Source organism: Meleagris gallopavo, chromosome 2 (assembly GCF_905368555.1).
Source record: "Meleagris gallopavo chromosome 2, MGAL_WU_HG_1.1, whole genome shotgun sequence".
Taxonomy (NCBI): Eukaryota; Metazoa; Chordata; class Aves; order Galliformes; family Phasianidae; genus Meleagris; species Meleagris gallopavo.
The window spans coordinates 39,224,874-39,238,979 of NC_139405.1; positions in this window are offsets into that span (position 1 = coordinate 39,224,874).

Genomic DNA, 14,106 nt, shown 5'->3' on the forward strand with positions numbered 1-14,106 from the left:
GCATATTTAGTCCTGGCACCCTAGAGGCTTCCCAGCACAAGCACAGACACATACTCACATGCACACATACATGCACAAGCAAACAATAATGTGTGCACACATGCACATGTGCACAGAGTGTCAGGAAAATGTTCAGAATTGCATTTAGCTTCTCAGAAAAAGTATGGTTTGCATAATGGACCATGAAAATAAATCTGCACAGACTGCACTGGTATCAAAAATCTATACCCACAGCTGCTTGGTAGCCACCTGCCCTGGCTGCTGAATACCAAGCAGAATATTCTATCTGCTAGTTCAATTTGCAATTCTGCTCACCTTGAGTTGAGAAGAAGCAGCAAACACCACCCGAATGACAAGCTGATGGTAACAATACTGCAGCAATACACTATGGCAGTAGGCAAAGGAGAGAAATAATGGGCACTTCCAAATGAGATAGAAGCATGATGCTGACATTATCACAGCCCAGGGATAGGGCTGAATCCATCCAGATTATTTTGTTTTAAAACCTTAAGTTTCTTCAGATCTCCATTCCCAAAAGTGAGCAGCCAATTTCTTTTCTCTATGAATAATTCACCCTTGCTGTGTATTTACTACTTCAGACAGCATCTCCACTTTTGCATCACAGAATCACAGAATCACAGAATTGAAGGGGTTGGAAGGGACCTCTAGAGATCATCGAGACCAACCCCCCTGCCAAAGCAGGTTCCCTACACCAGGTCGCACAGGTAGGCGTCCAGGCGAGACTTGAATATCTCCAGAGAAGGAGACTCCACAACCTCCCTGGGCAGCCTGTTCCAGTGCTCCGTCACCCTCACCGTGAAGAAGTTCTTACGCACATTCGTGCGGAACTTCCTATGCTGCAGCTTATGTCCGTTTCTCCTCGTCCTGTCTCCACGTACCACTGAAAAGAGACTGGCCTCACCGCTATGGCCGCCACACCTCAGATATTTATAAACCTGGATCAAGTCCCCTCTCAGTCGTCTTTTCTCAAGGCTAAACAGACCCAGTTCATTTAGCCTTTCTTCATAGGGGAGATGCTCCAGGCCCTTCACCATCTTTGTGGCCCTCCGCTGGACTCTTTCCAAGAGATCCCTGTCTTTTTTGTACTGGGGAGCCCAGAACTGGACACAGTACTCCAGGTGAGGCCTTACCAGGGCAGAGTAGAGGGGGAGGATCACCTCCCTTGACCTGCTGGACACGCTCTTCTTAATGCACCCCAGAATGCCATTGGCCTTTTGGCCACGAGGGCACACTGCTGGCTCATGGCCAACCTGTCGTCCACCAGACGCCCAGGTCCCTCTCTGCAGAGCTCCTCTCCAGCAGCTCATCCCCCAGCCTGTATTGGTGCATGCAATTATTCCTCCCTAGGTGTAAGACCCTACACTTGCTTTTGTTGAACCTCATCCGGTTTCTTACTGCCCAGCTCTCCAGCCTGTCCAGGTCTCGCTGAATGGCAGCACAGCCTTCAGACATGTCAGCCAATCCTCCCAACTTCGTATCATCAGCAAACTTGCTGGGGGTGGCCACTATCCCCTCATCAAGGTCACTGATGAAGATGTTGAACAAGACCAGACCCAGCACAGCCCCCTGGGGGACACCACTGGTCACAGGTCTCCAGCCAGACTCTGCACCACCAACGACGACCCTCTGCGCTCTGCCAGTCAGCCAGTTCTCAACCCACCTCACTGTCCACTCGTCTATTCCACACTTCCTCAGCTTTGTTATATGGATGTCATGGGAGACAGTATCAAATGCCTTTCTAAAATCAAGGTAGACTACATCTACCGCTCTTCCCCCATCCACCCAGCATGTGACAGCATCATAGAAGGCCACCAAGTTGGTCGAGCACGACCTCCCCTTGATGAACCCATGCTGACTACTCCTGATAACCTCCTTTTCTCCCAGTTGTCTGGAGATGGTATCCAGCACAAGCTGTTCCATCACCTTTCCAGGGACGGAGGTGAGGCTGACAGGCTTATAATTACCCGGGTCTTCCTTCTTGCCCTTTTTGAAGACCGGAGTGACATTGGCTATCCTCCAGTCTGCAGGGACCTCCCCTGTTATCCAAGACCTCTCAAAAATGATGGAGAGCGGTTTGGCAATGACCTCCGCCAGCTCCCTCAGCACACGTGGATGCACCCCATCAGGTCCCATGGACTTGTGGACCTTAGTACTGCCTAGAACTGTTCATTTTGTACAGTATATCCTCCATGTTCTGGAGAAGATTTTCCCCTTTCCTATTACAAAACATTTGTAAGTTTTCGTGGTCTTTGTCTCAGACAGAAAATGCACATAAGGCGTTACCAGGAAAAGGACTGTGCAGTACTCAGTGGTGAAAAGAAATCATACCAGGGCAGATTGAAAGGTTAGTCTTAGAGATTCAGCTCACTGGTGAGCTTCTCCAAAATGCAAACTGGGGGGAAGTTTCCTATCCCAAGAGAAAAATACTCTGAAAATGAGGGAGCCAGGTCTAAATCACCTCAAAATTCAGGAGAAATTTGAGTTTGAGGTTCTGTGTATCCTAAATATAAATAAGAGGTGCAGTGAGAGAAGGGGCTCTTTTTGTAATCCAGGCACTTAGTGCTGAGCACAAACTGAACCAAATTGGAAATCTGAACCAGATCCCAAACTTTGTGCTCAAGCTTGAAATTAAATTTCACCCCACTAAGATCCAGCTCTTCCAAGTGTGAAATAAACCTCATTAACTGAACCAGGCAGATAAAAGGAAGACAGGCACCCTTCTTATGCCAGGCTGGTGCTGATAGGATGAAAAGCTACTTGTGTAAGGCAAGCGTGCTTCATAATCTGTGTAAATAATAAAACAAAGCTAAATTGGTATTTTAGGTGATAATGTAGGTACAATTTGCAAAGCCCTAGACTAAGGGTGTCTCTTTCCTCCTCCCCACACCAAGACCATGGCAGCCTTTTAGGAACTGAGCTGAAACTTGTCTGAACCTCCATATATGACCTGGATGAAAATGCTTTCCCCCCAAGCTCAGTTCAGAAAAGTTCAGATAAGGGTCTGCTATTGCTGTCCATAAGCTTAGGGCTGGCTGCTGTCTCATCAAACATGCAGCATGCTTGAGAACTTGTCCAGAGCAAAAAGCAGCAAAAGGCCAAAATTTGGCTAAGAGTATAAAAGCTCCAGACAGCCAGGGCAAAAAAGGCAGGCCTTGCAGTGAGGCATCCCTGAGAGCAATAATAAAAAGCTAATCTTCCTCCCTTCCCAACAAATAACCAGTAAATGCTATTTGCAGTGCTGACAGAACTTCCTGAGACTGGGGATATACCCACTGGCTGTTCTTTCAGTGCAGATAAATAAGCAGGTATCAGAGTAAAGGTCAATGCAGTTTTTGTCCTACCCTAGGACTTGATACAGCCATCCTGCTCTGTGCTTTAGGAGTGCTCAGTCCTGTATCCCAGAAGCAAGCATTCCTTCCTTTGACATGTGGAAGGGTGTGAAGCAGAGTTCAGGAGCATCAGGGCATCCAGAGGTGGCTTCCAGGAGCTGTCATAGGACAAGGGCTGCCTGCCAACCAACAGCTGTGCCAACAGGGCGTGCAAACATCCAGAAAGTATGTGGTGTGAAACTATGGCTTCGTCATCAGGGAATGTCAGAAAGCAAACACAGAAAACCCCTCCATATAGTTTATCCAAATATGGCCTAGGGGGAGAGAGGAATTTTATGTGACTGGAAGAGCTTTTTCCAGTGTGAGGCCATACTAAATATGAGAAACATGAGCAAGAGCCATGGGAGAATGTGAGGAAATCCCTCTGGAGCAGCAGGAGGTCAGGCTCTGTTTCCTTGGACACGGATCCAAACACAGGGTGTGCACTGGTGAACTGAAGTGCAGATGGGGCCTGGGGGCTCTGCGATAACTGGGATGGACGCAACTGAGCACCAGCACCAGTGCATCCCTCATACTTCTCTGAGAGCCCTCCTGCACTCCTGCAGTGCATGGCTTACAATCTGTGACTTCTCAGATTCTCAACAGAAAAGAAATGTAGCTGCTTTATGTATCGATGACTTCACAAAGTGAAATTCTTCCTGCAGCTGTTTCTGTGCCCTCTGCTATGTCACACCACTAGCAGATGGGATAACATAAAGTTGGGTCTATCTGCTCAAAATGTTATCAAGACATTTGGGACAGTAATGTTTCTGTCTTCACTCATCTTCGGGTGGTGGAAACTGCAAGCCTCAGAAAGCCAGGTGCGTAGGCATGTAATTCAGGGACCAGACTGGTGCAGTGAGTCAAAAACAGTGCAAGAAAGGACCTTGACTCTGGTTACCATGAATGAGAGGAAGCTGGAATATGTGGCTCAAGCCCCTCAAGAATGTGTGCTCTGACCTAACTGAAATCTTCCAGGGCATGTGAGCTTAAGACAAAAGAAATAGACGGTCTATGTCCATTTCCTTCTTCAGTGTGCATCTGGCATTTATATGAGAGATAGATTGTACTCAGATAAAGACTTTCTGCAAGCTATTCTGATGATTCCTGATTCTTTGTGTAAGAAATAATAGTACTTACTGAAACAGAAGAGTCACATGGGATGGAGTGGGAGCTAAAAAAAGCTTGATTAAAACTAATTATTCACAGCAGCAAGTTACCACAAACTTCAGCTAGGGTGAAAAACAGAGCAATCTGCTCTCAGGTAATTTGAGCACAAAAGCTAAGCACGGCAGTTGAAGATTATATTTTCCATGTCTCTCTGCATGCTTTTTATGGAATTAGTAGTGTTCCCATAATTCAACTTTCTCAGCTTCCCTCTGTCTGAGCAGCTCTGTAGTGTCACTGTCTCACCCTGCCTATGGGGCTCTATCCCATTTCCTCCCACAGCTGACAGAAGGCTGCCAGAGAAGGTGAGACAAACTAGGCCCAAAATTTGAAAGCCCTGAGCAGATGCTATTGTTCAAAGAACAAAAATTTGCCAGAACTCTTACTAAAACATATTCACTGAGATGTAAATGAGACATCACTGGCTAATTCTTTTTTAAAAGCTCCCACTACTGCTTTCAGAGTGGGATTTCAGAGGGGTACTCATGGGCTGACGCCAGCAAGATCTGAGGTGTCAGAGTGATGCTTGTTCAATGGATGCAAAGAGCTGCTGTGTCCTTCTAGCAGGTAGGATGCTCTGAGAACGCTGTAGTGAAGAATATTCCCACCAGAGAACAGCTTTTCAAAACAGGAAGCTCTGCTTTCCATCTCAAATTCTGGCTTGAAACAGCGATCTGTCAAAAGCCAGGGTTTCTTCCTCAGCCTGAGCGTGAGTGAGCCACCCTCTGCCCCAGGTATCTACTTGGATTTTCAAACAACTGTGTCCAGTGGTGACTATGCAACCAGCATCCCAAAGCTGGCCTCATAGTCTCCTGGTAGCACATCTTGTCGGCCCTCATGAGAGCATGGTATTACTCAGTCCCAAAGCAGGACGCATTCTCTCCTTAGGCTCTGCCAGAACCAGGTCCCTCATGCAGGAGAGGAAGAAAGAATCCTCTAGAAAAGCACAGCTTTTGCTTTTACCAATGAATATTTTCAGATTTAGCTGCCCCATTACAATTCCTGAGTTATCTGTGGGGTCTTTCTTCTTCCTTCACTGTGGTAGCCGTTACTTCTTTACTTTTTCCATGCTTGTTTTCTGGCACTGTTTAGCACCCAACTAGCTGGAAGCAGAAGAACATGTTAAAGGCATTTTCCCACAGTTTAATTTTTGGGGAAATATCAACAGTGATTCCCTACAAATGCACCATGAATTTGACAGGCAGGTTGAGCACAGGCTTTCACAGAGTTGGCTCCCATTATTTTTTCTCTTAATTAGTTACATGAAATAAGAGTGAAGTTTCATTTCAGGCTTGTTCTCTATTTGAGCGTGAAGGTATAATTTACTAGGAATAACCAAAAGTATTTCAAAGCCAGTATGTTTTTATAAAACTTTCAGAGAACAAGAGAAAGATCTGTGAAGGACAGCCTGTGTAAGGCATTTCTGTTTAATAAGAGAGACATGTAGCAGCGCTTTTGTTTTTAATAGCTAGTGTTATTAGAAATCTTTCAGTTTACTAGGATAATAGCAAGGGTTTTTTTCAATGATTATATAGTTACAATTTATATATTTGACAATCAGTTTTGAATTGTCAGAAAAGATGTACAACTATGTGCAGGCAGATTTTTATGTGTTATACACAGATGATGCCAACCTCCCCCTTAAAAGCATCTGGCGCTTGCCCAGATACAGATAGAACCAAAGTTTGGGAACATTTCTAGGGGCATTTTAGGAACCTTCTTTTAGTGGCAATGATAATGATTCCCAACTCTAACCATGGTGGCCAGATGTCTGAAACTGCTGGAAGCCCAATTTAAATTACCTCTTTCTATATGCCTTACGTTTTCAGAATAATTGATAAAATCAGTCATATTATTAAAACAATAGTGAGGGAACTGATGACTGCAAGCACAGGGCATTGGTTCGGGGAGAATTAGATAATTAATGGCAGTGGCTATAAAATGACTTGGGCACACCTGCTGAAGTGGGGAAGCCAAAGCAATGTTTGCTTTGACACATTTTTGTGGGAGAATGCTTGGAAAACAGAGGATATTTTAACATTACTAGTTGATGCAGTTTTAAATCTGAATTGTCCACAAATGGATTGAATTTCACTGAGCTGTTAATACATGAGACTTACGTGTATCCAATTAGGGCTATTAAAAACAAGAATGTTTCAGATACTATTTCCAATGTTAATTGATTGACATAGTATCAATTGGAGAATGTTTCCCCAGAAGCTGTCTGGACCAATCCCTACTAGCTATGATTTATAGCAGCCTGCTATAAACTGCTATGAACTGCTGCTGCAAGCTTATTCTTTAGCAATGAAATTAGGCTAGAATTCTATGAAATTTGTTAGGAATGAAGTAACAAAAATATCTCTATTTAAATAACAATGTTATTTTAGACTGATGCAAGGATTTTCAAGTCAAAGCCCAAAGGATGTCTGTGATGGTTACTCGAAGCAAGCAGTGGGTAGCCTCTCTCAGCTTACTAATTTCAATGGTTACTGGGAGAGAAAACAAACAAACAAACAAACAAAAAAAACCCACAAAACTAGCAAATGTGCAGTTTTTTCAGCATCAAGTGGGGGGGGGTCCCGTGCTTTGCCAAATACCAAGAATGTGCATTAAGAGTCCACAAATTGGGAAATACATGAAAAAGCCTGGATCAGGAAAGAATGCTTATTGTAGGATGGAGGGATGAGGGATAGATTTCTTTCTAACCCAGTGCCTTTTTCTTTTGAGGGAAAGTTACCAGCTACCTAGGGGGTGTTCTGTTAAACAATGAGATCTTTATTCACAGTTATAGCTTTGAGCTATAAGATTTGCTTATTTCTAAATATTTCTACATAACAGAGCCTGTTGTATATATTTATGATCAAGAAGAACCTTTCTTGAATATGCAGATGAAAACTGTTAGGCAAAGCTGCATGTGAAATGCATCAGTCACAAAAGACAGACTTGTATTGGGTTCTGTATGTAAAATGCTGATGAATGGAAGAGTATTAGAATACTGATTCAACAAAACATAAATGAAGAGGAAAATAAATCATTTACTTAGTTGATAATAGCTAAGACAGTAAGCTAAATTTTTACAACTTAAAAATAAAAGATCAATTCCTAATTTCACTACTTATTAAAATAATTATAAAATAATTATACTCACACATAAGTAGAGGTATAACCAGTTATATGGTTATTTATTGTTTAAAATACAACAAAGACCCTGAGAAAAGTTCGGCAACTACTTTAAGCTTTCATTCAGTAAGATTTAAGTATGTTTTAGGTGTATGGGCTATGATTTGATCTGCAACATTAACAACTGATTGAATAGAGATGATGTTAATAACAGAACTTAACAGTGTTTTGACGTTAGCAAAATCTGATTACCATTACAGGACACACAGAACTGATCACTGATGCTGTATTAAAATTTCTTTCCAAAGAAAGGCTGCTTATCAGTGTGTAATATTGCTGCCAGCACAGCAAGAAGAGTTTCTCCCAAATGTGATACTATACTCTTATTTTGTTTATAGAGACCAGGGCTTTCTCCCATCAGTATGGAGCATGAGGATGCAGTTGGGACACTTGTCCCACTAGAAGACTGCAACTGGAAGCCCTGGCCCAAGAGCTTCAATCTTATTAAAAGTCTTCTAACATCATTTTAGTGTGTAGTATTAACAGCCTGCAGGAATATCTCCAGAAATCTCCTTTTACAATCTCAGGAGGAAGTACATGGTATCGTATGCCTGCACCCTAGTGACTTTTTTGTTACTATTAGCAAAAATGTTCAGAGCCATCGTGCAAAGGAAGCACATGCAAACAAGCACAAGGTGTAGAAGCTGAAAGAAGAATATGGAATACAGGATCCTGTGGAGTTTTCTCCCATGAAAAACAAGAGTGGTCTTGTAATGTGTACCTTCAGAGCATGATGCATACTATGGCTTTGAACACTTGAAGCAGAAACCACCTAGATCTTCCAAAGCAACCTTGCATGAACCCCTGAAGGAGGGAGTGGAAGCAGGTTGTTTTTTTTTGTTGTTTTTTTTTTTTTGTTTTTTGGTTTTTTTTTTGTTTGTTTGTTTTTGTTTTTGTTTTTTTTGTCTCAGTTTGAATTCTATTAATGTATAAGACACTTAAACAGTTGCAAAAGGTGTGTTACACTTCTAACAGAGTTCGGCAAGCTGTACTAATGGTAGTTTCTGCACAACTAACTTTTGCTACTGCTTCAAGAAGTAAATCCACTGGATTTATACTTTTATAGGATTCCCATTAAGTCCTGTGCTGTTTTCATTGGCTTCGTACTTAAGGACTTTATGTAGATCTAAATCTGATTTCTGGAATTTAGAGAGGGATTGCATGTCTCAGTTGTGTAAAATTTAATCCTGAGCCAAAACTTTGAGCACTGTTGGATTCAGCAGAGTATGGGCTTCACCGCATTAGCTAAGTGGTGTCAGAGAATTGCTCTCACCCCTTCTCCCGAAAGAAGCCAGTCTAAGCTGCTTCTACTGCACTAATGCTTTAATTAATTGTGCCCATCTAGACAATGTGGGAGGAAACACAAGACTTTCATGGCTTAATTAGCAAAAGCCTGCAAATATGTACAATTACGAGTTGCCCCTCTAGAGAATCAGTTCCATCTCTTTTTTCACTTTTCTTGTGATTTTGTTTGTTTGGGTTTTTGGTTGTTGTTGTTGTTTTGTTGTTTTGTTTTTTTTCTTGCTTTACTGTCCAGCATAGGAAACCTTGTCTGCTCTTTTGTTTGTATAGAAGAACATTCTACATTCTGAGGCAACACCTCATCCACTCAGCAGCAGAAGTTCTCCATTTGTGCTTTGAGTTCAGCAGGCTTTTTTTCTCTTGTTAAAAAGCTCATTTTCTTCTTATTGCAAAGGACTGACATTGGCATGCCCTTAGACATAACAGCCAAAGAGCTTCGCTGGCATACACTCCACGCTCCTTAAAAGGAGAAGAGGTGTGAGAGCTGTCTGTATAGGGCGACTTGTGCAAATGGCAAATGCCCCTGAGCCCTTGTTCCTTCTTGTTTCAGCTGACGCGTGGTCAGTAGAGAGATGATGTAAATATACATATGCCAGCTGTGTGAGAAGCCTACCATGCTGTTAGGAGGCCACTTGCCAGGTCATGGAGGTCAGGCACCAAACATCACACCTGGCACAGCAACGGCATCCATGAGGGGAATCAGGCCAGCCTGGGCATGGTACCACCCTAACAGATGGGCACGTGTACATGCATCCAAGCAGATGAAGGCAGAGTACCTTGTTTGGCATGCAGCTGCAGAAAATTTATGAATTTAATTATCTACTCCCTCATTTATGCCTGCTTTGGAGACAGTTAAAATACCAGAGTGCTCCAAAAATGTTTCCTGTGCATAAAGATCATAGTGCTGATGCCTCCTCACCACTGTACTCTACACCAGCCTGTCACTGCCCTGTGTCCCATAGACAGCACAAAGAGACAACAGAGGATGGATAGGTTTGTGGTTTCCACCATGAATGCTTTGGGTCCCTGCATGGGAGAAGAGCCTACAGATCTGTGAGAAAATCTGGTTGTGAGGCAGGGGATATTGGAGGTGGCTGGGTGAGGGCCTTGCTTTACCTGTAGGATCCAATTTAAGAATCCAGTAATGTCTCCTGAAAAGCATGTCTGCTTCATTTGCCTTCAACATCTCTTCCAACTGGTGTGTGTTTTGTATGATAGCAATGGCCACGAAACTAGATAAGATCATCAAGCATATTTTATATAAACCATCAATAACAGTGCTGTCACTAATAACCAAAGCTAGACTCAAGAGCCATGCCTGTTCATTTCAATCAGCATGTCAGTTTGATGGTGTAAAGCTTTCTTATTTGGCTGTAATTTAAAAAATAAGAAAGGAAGGAAGCTTCTTCATAGACCACAAGTATTTTCATACTTTTTATTTAAAAAAAAAAAAAATGTTATGGAAGAGAATAGCTCCAAGGTGAAATTAGCTCCAAGGTTATTTACACATGAAGGTGAAACAGACAAGAAGACAGCCATGAAAAATGATGTGCATGGCCAGAGATAGAATTGCATTTTGGGAACTGAGATTCATTCACTCGCTGCATAGATATTGTTATATTTAGACTCAGATTTTTCCTTCAGACACTCTTCAACAATTGCCTGTCAGGTGAAAAGACTACATTTGTATTTGTGTTTGTAGGTAAAAATAAAAAGACATGATTGACTTTATTCTCAAGTTTATTACTGTAGACATTTTTTTTTATATATTTGTTTTCAAAAATCTGCACACACAGTTTCATTGCTTAGCAAAAAGCATATGACCTTAAATCCATGCATCATCAGGATAGGTCCTTGCAAGCAGCTTACCAGAACATCCAGCCTTCTTTGTAGAGCATCCATGTGAGGCAGTTCAGACACCTCCATCTCAGAAAACTACAAGGTGAATGCATGTTAAAAAAAAAGGTTAAAAAAAAAAAATATATATATATATATATAGTCTATAAAAACCTATCTTAGACCTCAGATGTTCTGGATTTTTTGAGGGTTTGAAAAAAAACAACTATTCCAAAGAGGTAATAAGTTACAAGAGATTTTCTGTCACGAAATGTTTCGCAAGTTGAAAAATGCTAGTCTTAAGGCTTTTAAGACATAAATATTCTGTGGCTTCAGGAAAATGTAGCACATCATTAGTGGCTAAAGACTTAACACTGCACTGCAGACTTCTTAAAACATCTTGGCACAGATCACATCTACAGGCTCATGGAAAATCATAGCAAGATGTTAGCCCTAAAGACATTCCCTCATGCACAGCTCTCTTCTCCTCTAACTGCTGCGATGTTTTTACTGCTATGGCAGACATGCAGCGTATCCTTCTTTGGCCCCTTCACTTACCCAGCCTTGTGACTACGTGATACCACCACATTCAGAGGGACAGCAATATTAGGAAAAAGTTGAAATGCAATTGCAACTGATTGCAGCAACACTGCAGCTGAAAACTGCAGCACCTGATGACCAGAGGACTCTTGCCAGTCAGGGACATTTTTCATTGAGCACAGCTCAGCGCTACCAGTTTGTGTCCCCTCAGCCACATCTGTGTACACAACAGAACAAACATAAATCAGGAGCTTCACAGATTTTTTGGATTATTGAAAGAAAGCTACTTTCAGAGACAAGATAGTCACTGCAGACTGCATGTTTAAAGGCATGTAGCAGCTCACAGAGGAAGTTTAGCACAATAAAATGTGCCTTTAGGTACTCAAAATTTAGTTTTTCCAAGCATGAATTGCACTCCTTCTGTGGCAGAACAAATGGAGAGAAGGAGATCTAAGTCCTCAGATGGCTCATGAAGATACCTGTGCTGAAGCATTCTCTATAGTGCCTCTAATTCTGCACTGATGACGGATGGTGCCCAGGTAACTGGCGTGTGCTTACACTACATATGAAGGGGGGACATAGGAGCACCTCCATGGGCTATGGATCAGCTGCACAGCTGCAGCAGGCATGGGCATCGTGGTACATTTTGGACAGGACCTTGATTCAGCAGTATGGGAACCAGGGCCTTGGGATCATGAGGTCCACTGCTTGGTTGTCTGAAACATGTGGCATGATGGCAAATTCTTTCTCAAATGTGCAACTCACACTGACCTAGACCTGATGAGCCATCCAAGTGAACCATGCAGATGGCAGATGATATCCATGTGCAAAACGTGCCTCAGTGCCATGATGCATTCAAGCATCTGAAGTGGTAGAACTGAATCAAAACCAGTATTTTGCATGTTTGAGGATATTCACTCTAGAAGCAGGACCCAAATGAGCAATGTTTCCACTGCATGTGAATTCTCCAGAGCAGAGAACCACTTTGGGCTCACGAGGAGGAATATCTGTGTGGCTTCAAGTCTTTCAGAATAACCTGTTAACAAACTGTCTATTTTAAGTATAATGACAGTAAAAGTGAACAAAGCCTACTACGTCCCATTGCCAGTGTAGTTTGCCAGCAGAGCAGTTAACCAGTGACACCATGAGGCTAAATACATAAAATACAGCGAGTTTCATACAAACTGTGATCCAGACAACATAAACGTGTAATATAATTCTATAAAGACCCAAACTACTGTTCTCTTCATTTTCTCCTGAAATAAATATTTAGGCCTCATCATTCTATTTACACAGATCTTGAAAACTTAAATCAGTGTTTTCAAAATCTGTGACCTGTATATTGATCTACTTTAAAATCCATTCATGTTCTTCTGAAAAATGTTATATAAGCTTCTGCAAGACAAAAAGGAACAGTACCCTATCCCACATTAGAGCAAATTTGTACTTCTGCATTATACTATGGATTTATCTGAAAATGAGCTTATCCCAGCTTCTGGCAATTGTTCAGGAATCCTGAGTCCCTAAACTGCACAGTGTGGCTGCCTTCTCCCTACCACTGGTGAAGACAGCATGTTGAAGAGGAATAGAAGGTCACTAGCAGACAGCATGCTGGACTCCGGCCTTCACCAGTTGTCAATTCAGCAATATAGCTTGAGGGAATCATATTTGGTCTCGGGAAAGTTTACCCTGGGCCGCAAAAAAAGAGATCAATCACAGCACCTGAAGCATCACCTTCTTCACCACCTCCACCCACTCCAGGCTAACATCTGAGGAACTAGCCCAAGACTTTAGAAACATTTAGCCCATACATTTCCATGAATAACTGCAATGACATTAATTGACAACCACATTCATAGGTTGAGGGCAGCTTCAGTGGAAGTTGAAGATGACAGTATTCAGATGATGTAAGTTGTTTTCAGATGAAGTCAGCTGGCCAGTGACACCGAGTACATGTAAATCTCTGAGGTGTCTCGGAGAATCAATCACCTGTCTCCATATTTCACTTGGTTTGTTGGAGCCAAATTCATGACCACTTCAAATCTATTTGAAGCCTGCAGCTTCTACATACACTGGGTTGCTTTCCATATCTACCATATAAATGGCAGGAAAGCAAGGGGAACACCTGATTCCTGATTTTAACTGAACCTCTCAGGTGCGACTGCCATGCAACCATAACTGATCCAGAAAACAGATATGAAGTATTGCATTACCGCAGTGCCTTTCACAAATGGCCTTGTAGTGCCACCTTCAGACTAAACCAAGACATGTCCTATCACTCCCACATCTAACAGAATCCTATAACCGTTAAGAAAAGACATCTAAGATTATCAGGTCCTACTGTTAATCTGTCTCCATCGTGCTCTAAACCATGTCCTTAAATGCCACATATGAGCATATCTTTGGAGCCATGGCAAAAGGGTCCTGCAGGCCCACTTCACAGGATGAACGTTGGATGACTGAGCACTCTGTGAAAGTGAATCCAAAATATGGCTCCGTTTCAGGCTGAATTTTGTTTCCCTGCAATAGGGAAAGGCATTAAAAGCCAATTCCATATCTGCCGAGTCCCAGAGGTCAGGTTGTTTCCATTTGGAGGAACAAGCTTTTGCAGAATCCACCATCCTGAGTCTGCATCTCAGGAGATCTTGCAGTTCTTCTACTTCTAGGGTATCAAACACTAATATTCTGG